Here is a 14,083-nt window from a genome sequence, read left to right as displayed (position 1 = left end):
TAGTTTTTATAGCAGTTTTCAAAATGAAAATACATTTCTAGTAGCAATCTTTGGGGGGAATTGTCCCCCTGATTTTCTAATTTTGTTCTCAATCATTTTAATTATTATTTTTTATTTCTTTTTTGCATTTTCTGGTATGTTAATTTGTAGAACGACATTATTTATTTAGTCCGTCCTCCTAAAGGAGCCAGAACGGGTTACAGGAGTACATTCATAGTATGGGTACGACAAATTTTAGCGAGACACAGACTTTACAGCATGGACAAAAGGGGTTTAGATTACAGCGATTACAGTATAGACGTAGCATTTAGACTTACAAATACAGACTTAGTGGACATAGGGTGGTTTAAATTGCAGCATTTTCAGTGTAGATATACTTGGAGGTGAAATGGCTCTCTCTGCAGGTGGGTGCATCTTTGTTGTCAGAGAATGTGGTAGGAATTCAGGTTATATTTGCGGTGGCGTGCGAGTTTTAGCGAGATTCCGTTTGGTATATTAGGTGATGTCTTTGGAATCCCATCCGTCCGGGGTATAGACGTGGGTCTTCAAGGAGCTGGGTTTATGAAGACTAAGGTTTTCACGGCTTTTCTGAAGTTCCAAAGATTGTCTAGTGATCTAATGGATGGGGGGGGGGGGGATGATGTGCCACATTCTGGGTATGTAATGAGAATATGAGCGTCTTCAGGCTGTCTCAGACGCGAGTGAGCAGCCTGATGGCACGACCAGCCGTTTTTCCAGTTTGGGATCTCAGTGATCTATTGGGGATGTAATTTTGTAGTTTGGTGTCATTTTGTGGAAAGTCTTGAAAGCTAGCACTAAGGCTTTGAAGGCGCATCTTTTTGGATAGGCAGCCAGTGCATGGATGTTAGTGCAGGGGTGACATGGTTGCGGAAGTCCAAGTTTTTTAGGAGTCGGATTGCGGCGTTTTGCACACCTTGTAGACGGGAGAGTATTTTTTGCTGGTAAGCCCACTAGTAGAGCGCTGCAGTAATCTAAGCGGGATAGTACAAACGAGTATAGTAGCTGGGTGAAATCATAATAACCACCATGATAAAACAATTACAAACAGTGCAAAATACAGCACTCAGAAATATCTACTCACTGAAGAAGTACGACCACATCACCGCCGCCTACCATGATACACACTGGCTGGCTGTACAAGCACAAATGCTTTTTAAATTCTACTGCTTGCTCTTCAAAACCCTACATGGCAATGGATCATCCTACCTAACACTCGCCTAACTCGGAACAACTCTTCCAGACCAAGGAGAACTCAGACATCCCCCCCCCAACCCCCGATCAAAGGCATTCAGCGTAAAAAAATACACGACGGACTACTAGACAGCCACATCTCCAATTTACTGATCTCAGCGCCAAACTACAAAACCTTCAGGAGGGAAATAAAAACCAGGTTATTCAAGAAATACATCAAGACAAACTCCTGAAACAACCCAATAACCTCACTCCATCACCAGACTGTAAATGTTCCAACCAATAACTTCCCTGCAATCTTCTGGATATGACCAAAATCTCATCCTTTTGTAATCCGCCTAGAACCGCAAGGTATTGGCGTAATGAAAGAAACTAATGTAATGACATCTTGTGTTCACTACAAAGCGGTGCTAGCAGCTGCCGCGTGGCAAATGCCGCAAAACCCTTTCAATCTCTACGGGCTTTGGGGCAGCTAGCGTGGCTTTGTAGAAAGGGGTTAAATTTTTAAGGAAAACTAGCTGAATTTGCACTAACGAATGGACTTCCCTAGAGCAAACTTTCACTTTGAAACGTGCCTTTGAGTATTCACTTTACTGTATTTTCAAATTAAACATGCAAACACTCTGTCTGGTATTTCCTCCGGTGCTCTGAATAGAAACTTGAACATGCAGTTTCCTAAATTAGCTAAAGGCTTATGCATTGTGAACCTTTACAATGTATTTTTACATAGTTGAGGCTGGCCAATTTTCAGAAAGCCCTTCAACCCAGATAAACTGATATTTACCCAGTTTACCCAGGTGGAATGTAACTTTATGGACTGGGCACCCAGTTTAAAGCAGCAAACACATACCTATTTCAAGCTTGTGGTATAAAGAAATTTAGACCCCCTTTTCTTTAAATACTATTATAAATGGCCAAAAACATCTCTTCATCTAAGGTCCAATTACTTACATCAGCCCTGAAGCTGACTGAAGTAGAAAATTACTCGGCAGCCAATTCCTTTAGGTAGAGTTACTAGATTTTCCCGAAGAAAAATCTGGACCCATGGCCACACCCCCAGTTCCATTAGGAAATGGCTGCTGTGAGTTCCCGTAGTCTCTCGAGACTACGATGGGAACTCCCTACAGCTATTTCCTAATGGCGATCTGCACGGGGCAGGAGCGTAGGAAGATCGCTCCTGCCCCGAAAGCCCGCTAGACCACCAGGTAAGGCCGGGATGCCGATGGGGGGGAAGACTTAACGATGTTTTTTTTTTCTTTTTTTCCCCTCCCCAAAAAATTGCGAAAATGTGAAACCGCGATTACTGAAACCGCGAATGGGGAGGGGGAAGTGTAAATCAATTATTTAAACCACTATGTTTGCCCTAGTGTTTTTAGCGCATGCACTGGATTAGCGTGCGCTAGCTGAAAAACTACCGCCTGCTCAAGAGGAGGCGGTAGCAGCTAGCGCGTGCACTATTCCATGCGTTAAGGCCCTAACGCACCTTTGTAAAAGGAGTCCATAGCGTCACAATCTCTAGATATTTAAATGACAAATATAGCTAAGAAATTATTTAGGCTGGTCACACAGCACCCCAACCTTTACCAACTTTCCCAAGTAATAAATCAATAAATAAACTAGGAGGATGGAGTTCTTGGCCCTAAACTTTTCAACATTTTCCTTGTTCCTTTAACATTACTGCTTCAGTCCCTTGGTTTTACATTTTTCATTTACGCTGCTCTACACAAAACAATGTCGCCGACTAATCGCCCTATCCAATAGTGGATAGACTATACATGAATGAATTCCTCCTCCTTATGTTTAATGCCTCAATTGTTTAACTTAAGCCACCATTCTAGTGTATCATTTGATGTGGGGAAAGGTTACCTCCAGTGCTTGTAGCTATTGTGACTTTAATGCAAGCTATCATTGGTTCCATCCACTATTGGATAGGGTGATTCAGTTACTCTATCCATTCAATTCCATCTGCTCCGATGACTATCCCTTGATCTCTCAAAAACTAGACGAAGTTGCAGACTGGTTAACCTTAAATAGATTAGAAATAAATTCACAAAACACATCTACCATGATTTTTTTCTTCCATCGAAACCACATCTGTCCTTCCCCGTTTTACCTCGGTACCCCTCTGTTGTATTCCTCATCCATTAAGATTCTTGGCGTAACTTTAGATACTGCGCTTTCCTTTCACTCTCACATTTCTAGTGTTGTTTCTTCCTCGTTCTTAAAACTATGTCAGGTTTGCACTGTCCAGCCGTTCTTAAGTCGCAATGCAGTTCAGATCCTGTTACACTCTATGTTTATTTCTAGGTTGGATTATTGTAATTCTCTTATTGATTGGGCTTCCCCCAGTACCAACTTTGCCGTCTTCAACTTATACACAATACTCCACTCCGTCTTCTTTATTATCATTCAAAATATGACCATATTACGCCTCTGCTCAAATCTGAACATATGCTTCCGATTGTTTATAGAATACCATTCAAATATAATATTTTTACCTTCCAGATTCAGTCTTCTGGTCTCCCCTCATTTTTTGTCTAATTTACTTGATTCCCTACTCACCAAAAAGGGATCATCACTCTTCCACACAACATTGTCTGTCTATCTTTCAGACCGATGTTTTTGGGGTTTTTTTTCAGTTCAAAAGTTTTATTGAGTTTTACAATAAAGCAAAAAAGACATACAACAAAATCGAAGGATGTATAATACAAATGTAGATGATAGGCACAATGTAACAAACACATCCGAAGATCAAAGAACAAGAAAAATATTGGATTCTAACCAGGATTCTAGCTTTTCCATCATGGCACCTTACACTATGGAACTCGTTACCATTATACTTGAGATCTGAGAAATCTCTCAAGACCTTTAAGTCTCAATTAAAAGCCTACTACTTTAAAATGGCGTTGTTGTTTGGTGGGGGTGGGATGTGTTCTTTTGCTGGGGGGATACTTTGTCTGGCTGCCCAGTGGCCACAAGAATATGGGCCTCTGGAGCGTTTGAGACCTTTTGGTCGCCTTCTGTATTCTTTTTTCCTGGGGAGGGGTCTGCATTCTGGGATTTGGTAGGTTGGGAAGGGTTTGGGTGGGTGAGCGGCGGGTTATCTACTCTTCTATACACAAATTCAGTATTGTTGGCTGTTGGTTCCATTGTCTTTGCCGTTTGTATTGTTTTCTTCTGAATCCACAATAAAAAAAAGATGTGAACATAAAATAGCATTCAACATGACCTTGCCGTGCCATACTGCAGGAGAGGAGAGAGGAGCTTCGGGAGGAAGTAAGATCACTTTTGGGGTGTTGGAGAAGCCTAAGGTAATTGATATGGAGGCTTTATGGCAGGCTATTTCAGTTATGGACGCTAACCTCAAAATGTCTTTTTCCACTTTAAATACTGACTATGGGACTATCCACTCTAAAGTGGAGCAACAGGGTTTGGCCCTTAAAGATTTAAATGAGAAAATAGAAAAACAGGAGTCAAGAATTTGTGGAATGGAAACATTGGACTTGGAATTAGTAAAAGAAAGAACATTTATTGCTAGAAAAATGGAAAGTTTCGAGAACCAATTAAGGAAAAATAACTTGAGACTCCTAAATTTTCCAAAATGTCCCTTAATTTCACCAATGGAGATGGCAAGAAAGTATTTCAAGGAAATTTTGCTTATTCCTATTGAAAGTTTGCCACCTATTGTTAGAGCTAATTATTTTCAAATTAAGAGACCTGTGGAAGTTTCCACTCCTAATGAGATTCAAGGGACCAACAATGAAAATATGAACTTAACAACTTTTCTGGAAAACTCCTTGGAGGTTATAACGGAAAGGAAAACCCTGTTAATAACTCTCGCTTTGGAAAGTGATAGAGAATATATATTGCGTTTGTATTTTCGTCATATCAATGATCAGTTTTTAGGTTCTAATGTTCGAATATTTCCTGATATGTCTTTAAGATCCCAGAGGCGTAGGAAAGAATTCTTGGCATTAAGGCCAAGAGTCCTTGCCTTGGGGGCAAATTTTCTATTGAAATTTCCTGTAAAATGCTTTGTCTCCTATCAGAACAAGAATTACTTGTTTTTTGAACCTAAACAACTAGTAGGATTTATAGAATCCAAAAAGCAAGTAGTGCCTATGACTGAGAATGTATAACCTGCCATGAATGGCTGTAGCACCGCAGATAATTGCCGCTTTCTAGGTTGGATAAGATTGTTTCTATTGTTAATTTTCTTTGCTAAGAATCTCTTTTAAAAGATTGTGGACTAAATATATTGGAAGTATAAATGAATAACCAAAACACTGATTTAAGTGGAATTGGTTTATAAGTTTTCTTTTTAATAATTTATGTTAATCTGAAATACAAGTAATGTATTGCTTGTTTGTATTGATAAAATTGAATAAACAAATAAAAACAACTCTTCCAGACATAAATCAAAAAACAAAACAAAAACGTGTATATTAAACAAGGCAGATTATTCCCTCCATCCAAAGATGGAACGTCTCGCTGCCTAGGAAATCCAAGACCCTCCTCTTTTGTCCAAGGCGGTTAAACTGCAATCCCGGAGAGCCACCATCCAGTCAGGTTCTCAGGACATCCCTAATACATATTCACGAGCTATATTTGCATACAATGGAAGCCGTGCACACAAATGTATCGCATGAATATTCATTATGGATATCCCAAATAGCCAACTGGTTGGCAGCTTGCCTTGCCCCATCCCAAACACAGATAATACTTTGGAAAATACTGCTGTTCTTGACAGCTGCTAAAGACCTTCTCATTACATTTTAGCAACTCTTATGCTATACTACACTAACTGGTTCTTGACTAGGTCACAGTGACCCAAGTTTAACTTTGGCATCGATCTCGTCTTCTCTTCTTTCTACACCAGACTGTGCATTTTAAAATGTTCCTCTTTTCTTTCTCCCACTAATTTTTTAGGAGTTCAAAATCTTACAAAATCCTATATGAAGCATCTCAAATGAATTATATTTGTATAGGATATATTTCAATTTACTAAACAACTTGAAAGAATAAAATACATTTGTGTATGTGAAGAGTTCAGTGTCTGGAACTCCTGCAAGCAAGCCGCTAAAGAGTTTTTATATGATTTATGTTTTATTAAACTGGTTATACCGCTTGAGCGTACAACAAATCTAAGTGGTTTACAGTACAAATTCTATTTTAAAAGTAACTCCGATAATGATAGAAAGACCTCAAAGAATACAACTAAATATAATATCACATTTGTCTTAAAAAAAGACATAATCTACCTTAAAAAAATTCAATCCAATCTTAAATCATATCTGAATGTCCCCTAACCACCACAATCCCCGGAGTCACACCACCGAATCGAATTTCCTCAATAAATGTGGGTCATTTCTGATAAAAGGTATATCATTCCCAAATGCCTCACCAAAATAAAAGGTTTTTATTAAAACCTTGCCTTAAATCAAGTTTTTGAGGCTTGATATCCCGCTTTAATTACCAAAGTGGTTAACATCATACAAAATTTAAAATTTAAGCAAAAACGGGGAAACGGAAATTTACAAATCACAAGATGCTACTGCCGAGATGTGGTACAAAAGGAAATTTGGGTGGGATTACATTAATCAAAAGAAAAAGGGGAATGGCAAGAACAAAAGGGAGAAGGGAGTGTCTGGAACATGCCTTTTGTCCGAATCTCTTTTGCATTTAACCCTTTCCTCCTCTTTTACTAAAGTGCGCTTAATTATAAGTGAAGCAAGTCGAGCTCAAAATGCTAAGTGCATGTTATCCTATGGACGCATTAGCTAAATCCACGCTAAAACGCTTAGCGCACCTTTGGAAAAGAGGGCCTATGTCTGAATCTCATAGGCCTGCATAGGGACTATCACGCTCTCATGTCCCCTTTGCTCTAAACATCAATAGTAAATTGGAAACCAGGCCCGTGTCTGCGAGATTATAGGCATTGAAAGGCTCCAGCTCGAATTAACGGTCACTGTTCAAAGCGGCTCTGCAGAAGAAAGTCTTCCGCGTGCTCAAATCAAACCGTTTCATTCGTTTGCGACATCCCCTCTGCCCAGACCTCTTTAGTCAGTACGTGTCTTCAGGAGGGGGGTGACATGCATTTTCTGGAGATAAAGACCAAATATGACTTTTCTAAATTTGATACAGTATTATCAATATCATTCAAATAACAATGGTAAATACAGGGTGCCCACAAAAACACTCCTTGATTTTTAATGGTTACAAAACCCAAATTTATTGCAATATTCTTTCACCTTTGAGGCTAGTTTCATCAACTCAAAGTCTCATACGGTGTTAATTACATACACTCGATGTGCGCCCCACCTGTTACTCGGCAAACATCAATGCGATAATCAAGCTCGGACCAGACTCTGCAAAGCATAACCAGCGTGATCGCATTTATAGCTTCAGTGATGCGTTCCTGCAGATCATTAATAGTTGCGGGTAGTGGAGGTACGTACACTCTGTATTTCACGTATCCCCAAAGGAAAAAAATCACACACAGTAATGTCCGGTGATCTCAGGGGGGGCCACTTGGTCATTTTGTCGCGTTGCATTGTCTGAAGGTTGTAACTTCTGCACCAATTGCAGCTTATAAGGGTGAAAGAGCAAGCGACTCTGTAAGATCTTGCTGACCGTGCTTTTTTGGGACTTGTATTTGCTGTCATCTTATTTATAAACATATTGCAATAAGTGTTGAGTTTGCAACCCTTTAAAATCAAGGAGTGTTTTTGTGGGTACCCTGCATATTACACAATGTGGCAAATTCAACAAAAGAAAACAAAAATACCAAAAAGGTCGACTCATCTCCTCGGTTAAGAGGATAATTTTAAACAGGCTTTCTTCATATAGCATATAATGGTAAATAATTACTAATACAAAATGCATAATTTTAACATTTGCCATGACATACATATATTAATAATAATAATAACAACTTTATTCTTTTATACCGCCATAACCAAAAGTTCTAGGTGGTTTATACTAAAAGGACAATCAGCGAAATACAATAATACAGTAAAAAATACAAATATTTGTAAAATAGAATTTCAATAATAAAACTCACGAAGTAATAAACTTATCGAACAAAGTGGTCTTAATTAATTTCCGATAACATAGCTTGCTGAATACATTTGCCTAACCAAGATTGTTGCCTACCAGCTTGAAATGCTTGAAGTATACCTATGGAACGATCCCACATATACCTTTAAAAGTATACAACAGGCATTCCTGGGATAAGTCTACTGGAGTGTGGAATTTACACGTACACTTATTAAAATGCAAATCTGCTGCTTCTGCTGGTTGCACATACTGTATATACAGAGATCAGAAATGTATTGATCTGCTTACAAGTTTACAAGCAAAGTGCTTATCTTAATGTTTTGTAGATGTATTCTTTTTGCACACTTAAGTCACAATTCGGAGGGGGTGGTGAACCGATGATTGAGAAGACAAAACCCATTGAATAGATCATTGTTGTCCTATTGTGAATAGGAGAGGTTGTGTCTGAGTAACATACATAGTAACATAGTAGATGACGGCAGATAAAGACCCGAATGGTCCATCCAGTCTGCCCAATCTGATTCAATTTAAATTATTATTTTTATTTTTTTCTTCTTAGCTATTTCTGGGCGAGAATCCAAAGCTTTACCCGGTACTGTGCTTGGGTTCCAACTGCCGAAATCTCTGTTAAGACTTACTCCAGCCCATCTACACCCTCCCAACCATTGAAGCTCTCCCCTGCCCATCCTCCACCAAACGGCCATATACAGAGACCGTGCAATTCTGCCCAGTGCTGGCCTTAGCTCAATATTTACTATTATTTTCTGATTCTTGATCTCTGTGTTCATTCCACGCTTCTTTGAACTCAGTCACAGTTTTACTCTCCACCACCTCTCTCGGGAGCGCATTCCAGGCATCCACCACCCTCTCCGTAAAGTAGAATTTCCTAACATTGCCCCTGAATCTACCACCTTTGTCCAAGATTTGTACAATCAAGTTTGAGCTATTTGTGAGAAATCTTCATGCCAACCTAGGTTTTGCATATTTAAAATCTTGATTAAATGCAAGCACAATGAATTCATAATAATTTTGTGAATTATTATATACCCGCTCCGCTTTTTTTACGTTTTCGTTTGACGATAGCCTGGTGGAGTAGTTTGTCTTTTTTGTTGCACATATAAACAGTAATTTTTCCTGTTTACTTGGACTTGGTTAAAGTAACCTGCACCTCATGATAGGTACTATCCCAACAACCTTTCTGGGTAGACTGGATGAGCCATATTGGCCATCATTTACCGTGTCGCTACGGTGCTTACTTAAAAAAAAAAAAATGTCATTCACGTTTAAGCGGTGCATATAAGCTGGCAGGCAAACGTTTATCTTGCATGCACATCTAAGTTCCAGTTTTACAATGACAGAATGTACTCATCTAGAACAGAAGAATTTGCAAATGGCAAGGGGGTGTGTTTTGGTGGTGAACATTTATCTCCCCCATTTCAATTGGAAGGATCACGTTCAAAGGCTCTCTGTGGCCTTGGGCAAGTCACCGAACCCTCCATTGCCAGTGTGTACCAGCCGTCCCAAGGCAACTGCCCCATTTGTGGCGACTCCCATAAGTCATTTGTGGCTTGATGCTTGTGTGTAGTGAAGGGAATGTGATCCATTCCCTAGTTCAAGAAAGAAATTAAATGTCTGTATCCTAACAGACTGATGATGGGATTTACGGTACACTTATCACTTGGGATGTCCAGCATTTAGAAAACTGCTCCTCTTGTGCAGCTTTTCACTACAAGGATTAGGCGACACTTTTTTAATCCTCCAGGGCTTGATTAGAGAATGACACGGTGACAAAATTAATCACCGTTCCCGTCCCCGCGGATAACCGCGGGGAAATAAACCCATGTCATTTTCTAGTGTCTATTTCAACCTCGGTCCTTCTACACCAGCATTCTTCAAAGCAAAGCTTGCGGGTCAGTGGTTGTGCCCAATTATACTCTCATTCTTTCCTCTCTCCTTAAAGAATGACATGAAGATGGTTTCCCGCGGTTATCCGCGGGGACGGGAACGATGATGAATTTTGTCACCGTGCCATTCTCTGGGCTTGATGTTCCTACCAAAACCAAACATGCAAGGAAAGCCAGACTCCATCACAGCTTCAGGGCAAAATAAACGTTTATGTTTCTAAAACGGCTTAGATAGACGTGTCTGTTATGGTCCTATTCCACAACATAAACATTAATGTGCCCATTTCGATCCACTGATATTTTAGACTATCGATTCTCACACCTGCCCCTTAGATTTTTCAGGATATTCATAATGGATATGCATGAGAAAGATTTGCATATAATGGAGGTGTCAGGCATACTAAGCTGTTTCATGCATATTCATTAGGGATATCTGAAAACCTAAGGGGCTGGTGACCTCCAATTGCAGGTTTACGTGTTTATTATTCTAAAATGAATGATTACGCTACACATAAAAGTCCATTTCGCCATGTATTTTAGTAACATGCATTACCTAGAGAGATCATGTTCTCAAAGACTAGTGGACTTGGACATCTGCTCCGATTATAGTTCTTTAGGCCAGAATTAAATATTCAAGCACGTATCCCCTTTCTTATAACTAGGCCAATTTGTACAGGTTCGCTTTTCTTCAAAGAATAGAAATAACCTGCAATAAATACTTCTATATCAGTTCTTCGCAAGCATGCAACACCCCTATTTCAACAGCCCCCCCCCCCAAAAAAAAATAAAACCTCTACTGTTTCTCTAATAAGTCTTCAATTTCTAAACACAGGGAAAGTGTGCACAGTGTTTGTAATGGCTGAACAAGAATTTGCCCAGATAACCTGCCGACCTATCTTTTTGCCAGTTTGACAAATAATGTAACCTCTTCACACTTCTCTCTAACTCCTCAAAGGACCAAGTAAAGTACAAAAATTCTCGGAAAAACAAAGGTTACAAGCTAACATTCACAGAAGGTTAATTTGGACAGTACGTTTGGCAATACAATACCATGCAGTACAGTAACTTAAGGACAGCTTGGGGTGGGGACATTCATAGGAAACTCCTAGGGAGGTATTACAGTAGATTGGACCAGAGAGTCGCCAACTAGTGGTTGTTGGCGGGAAAGAGTTTAGAGGGGATTGTTTGCGGCTGGATCTTTAGTTGAAGAGAAAGGTCTTCACAGCTTTCGGAAGGTCATTAATGAGTTCTGTGATCTGATTTGGGGGGAAGGGGGGAGTTGGTTCCAAAGCTATAGGATGAAGTAGTTGTAGGAGAGTTTGCAGGCACTAGAATTCCATACAAATGGAAGCTCTAGACTAGGAATTCTTAACCTAGGGTCCATGGGTGGGTTTTAGGGGGTCAGTGAGGGTCAGATAAAAATTAACATTTATATTCACTATACAGCCTGGTACTGTTGATTTTTCTTGCAGATAATGACAGAGTAGATGTAGTTGTAGCAATGGTAGTAGAAAACGTAGATCTTTTTTTTATTTACACAAGAGGATTTCATAATTATAATGAGCAGCCAGTAATTTTTGCATAAAAAGGAGTGTTTTTTTAAAGATTGTTTACAAAGTTTAATAATACTTTGTGTTTGTCATATGTGTACGAGACAAATTTTGATGATTAAAGTACATTATATTCATTACATGCAAATTTGTGTTTTTGTGAATACTTCTGGGGAAGGGGGGGGGGGGTCCATAGCTTTCAACAGATTCTTAAAGGAGTTGGTGACTCAAAAAAGGTTAAGAACATCGTTCTAGACAATGATCCATCACCAAAAGAGTCTGGAAACATAAGAAACAACAGTCCAATCAAAAGAAGAAGGAGGCTCCCAACTAACCAGCCAACACAAGAGAAAACCATATAAGGTGCAAATCATATCAACGGAAGAGAACGGAAAACAAGCTTAGGCCAAGTTCAAGTGCAAGAGTGCCAGCAACAAATGCTGTGTTTCATCAGCACTGCTGTTTTGCCTTCCCTTACTTGTTTTCTAAAGATTTATCATCATTATTTTTTTTTTTTTTAAATAAGAATGCATTTTCTATTATTGCTAGCCAAAGATTCTGAAAAGCAGTTAACTTTGGCTTCTTTCAGTTCTGCCCTTAATCTATTTGGGAGTTTCTTCCTGTTCTAGCATTATTTAACATAACATTTGAATTCCCCCTTATGATGGGCCTCCAACTGTGACTCCACAACAGATGCCTTTATCAGATTTTCATCTCTTGCCAACACTATGAAGAAGCTGTACAGCTGAGAGCTTTATTCAGATAATAGAACTCTGAAGCCTCCAGAAAATCTAAGATCAATGCCTTCTAATGATTACACTCATAATATCTACTATGTAAAAAAAAAAAATGTGTGTTAAAGGCGACTCTAATGCTTTGCAACACTTTATTTTGCAGCCCCAGCAATATTATGTGTTAGATCGCAGATCTGAGCTCAAGGATGGCTTTGTATAAACGAGAAAGGGTACCAACGAGAGTCTTTTGCAAGACAAACAGTCTAAATCCAGAACCGGGGCCAAGTCCCAGCTCACTTTTTCCAAGTAGGAAGAGCAAATCACAGAACAACTGTGAGGTCCAAAAGCTGCAGTTTGTTTGTTTTGCATGAATAAATTGCAGTTCAATTCACTTGTAAACACGCAGGAGCAAGCGCAGCTCCACATCTCTTCGAAACTGCTTTAAAGTTACTCATTCATCACAATTCTCCTTAGCCACCAGCATCTTTTTTTTCTCTCTCTCTCTTCAAAAAATGTATTTCCAACATAAGCAATCAAAAGCATCCTGCAGAACCCTTTCCTGGAGTTTAATTTGCACATCAATCTTCCCCTCCACTTCTGAAGAAATCAGGTTCACCCTCCTTGAGGTCAGAATTTGCTCAGCCCTGCTGCTGCTTCTTCAAAAGTCCTAGAGCTTTGCACAGAGAGGTGTCCCTTCCCGACCCCCACCCCTCACCAAGCAGCCCCTCACTCACTCACCCTCCCAAGCCCCTCCCCCACCAGCCCCCTCCTCCCCAGAGGTCCCTCTTTCCCCCCCTCCACCTCCCCCCTTCCCCCCTCCTCCTCCTCCTCCCAGCCCCAGCAGCCTCGCTCTGCTCCCCGCCCCCATCCCCAGCAGTCTCTTACCCTGTCTCCAGCCAGAAGACACTTCACCCGCGCGGGCCGATGACGCCACCTCCTTCCCCCCCAGCGGCCCGCGCGGCCCGATGACGCGCCCCGTCCCTCCTGGGGCCGCGCGAGGCGATGACGGCGGCGTGCGCCTCCTCCCCGGGGGCGGGGCTGCGGGCGATGCGCGCGCGCTCTGGGTGACGTCGGCGTTAGCCCGGGACGGTTGCGTTCCTTTCCCCAGTTCAATTCAAAGCCGCAGGGCGAAAGCGCGGGCTTTAGAGGCTGAGGCTGGCGCGGGGAGGGTCGTTTTAGGGGCGCTGCTCCACTATGTCGGGCACAGGGCAGCCGAGGGGGGGGGGTCCAAGCCTTGTTTGGTAAAAAGGGACCCCCCCCCGGCCAGTCAGGTTGTCAGGATATCCACAATGAATAGGCATAAATTTGATTTGCATACACTGCCCTATTCAAGTATTTTAAAAAAAAAATTTAGGCTTGTAGGATGCAAAAAATTCCATAAAAAAACAAATTAAAATTAGAAGTACAGTCAAACCTTGGTTTGCGAGCATAATTCGTTCCGGAAGCACGCTTGTAATGCAAAGCACTCGTATATCAAAGCGAATTTCCCCAGAGGAAATAATGGAAACGCAGACGATGCGTTCCACAACCCCAAATCTTGACTATAAAATACTAGGCGTACTCGTATTGCAAGACTTGGCGTGTTTAGAACAGTCACTGCACTCCCGCAGCGTCATCGGCTCAA

At 40.7% G+C, this 14,083-nt stretch overlaps 1 protein-coding gene across 3 annotated transcripts in view; it reads right to left on the bottom strand.

Moving 5' to 3' along the window:
* The window catches only part of PRDM11 (PR/SET domain 11), an 85,968-nt gene extending 72,528 nt beyond the window's left edge, over positions 1-13,440 (bottom strand). For 2 of the 3 annotated variants that reach the window (XM_033928232.1, XM_033928235.1), the window contains exon 1: positions 13,345-13,434. The gene's annotated coding sequence lies outside the window, so the exon portion shown is untranslated. Of the gene's footprint in view, positions 1-13,344 lie in introns of all 3 variants that reach the window. The other variant, XM_033928234.1, reaches the window with a different exon arrangement.
* Positions 13,441-14,083: the final 643 nt, after the last annotated feature.

The sequence above is a fragment of the Geotrypetes seraphini genome, chromosome 19, assembly GCF_902459505.1.
Source record: "Geotrypetes seraphini chromosome 19, aGeoSer1.1, whole genome shotgun sequence".
Classification (NCBI taxonomy): domain Eukaryota; kingdom Metazoa; phylum Chordata; class Amphibia; order Gymnophiona; family Dermophiidae; genus Geotrypetes; species Geotrypetes seraphini.
Note: the sequence above shows the minus strand (reverse complement) of the source record. Positions and strands in the feature narration are given on the sequence as shown.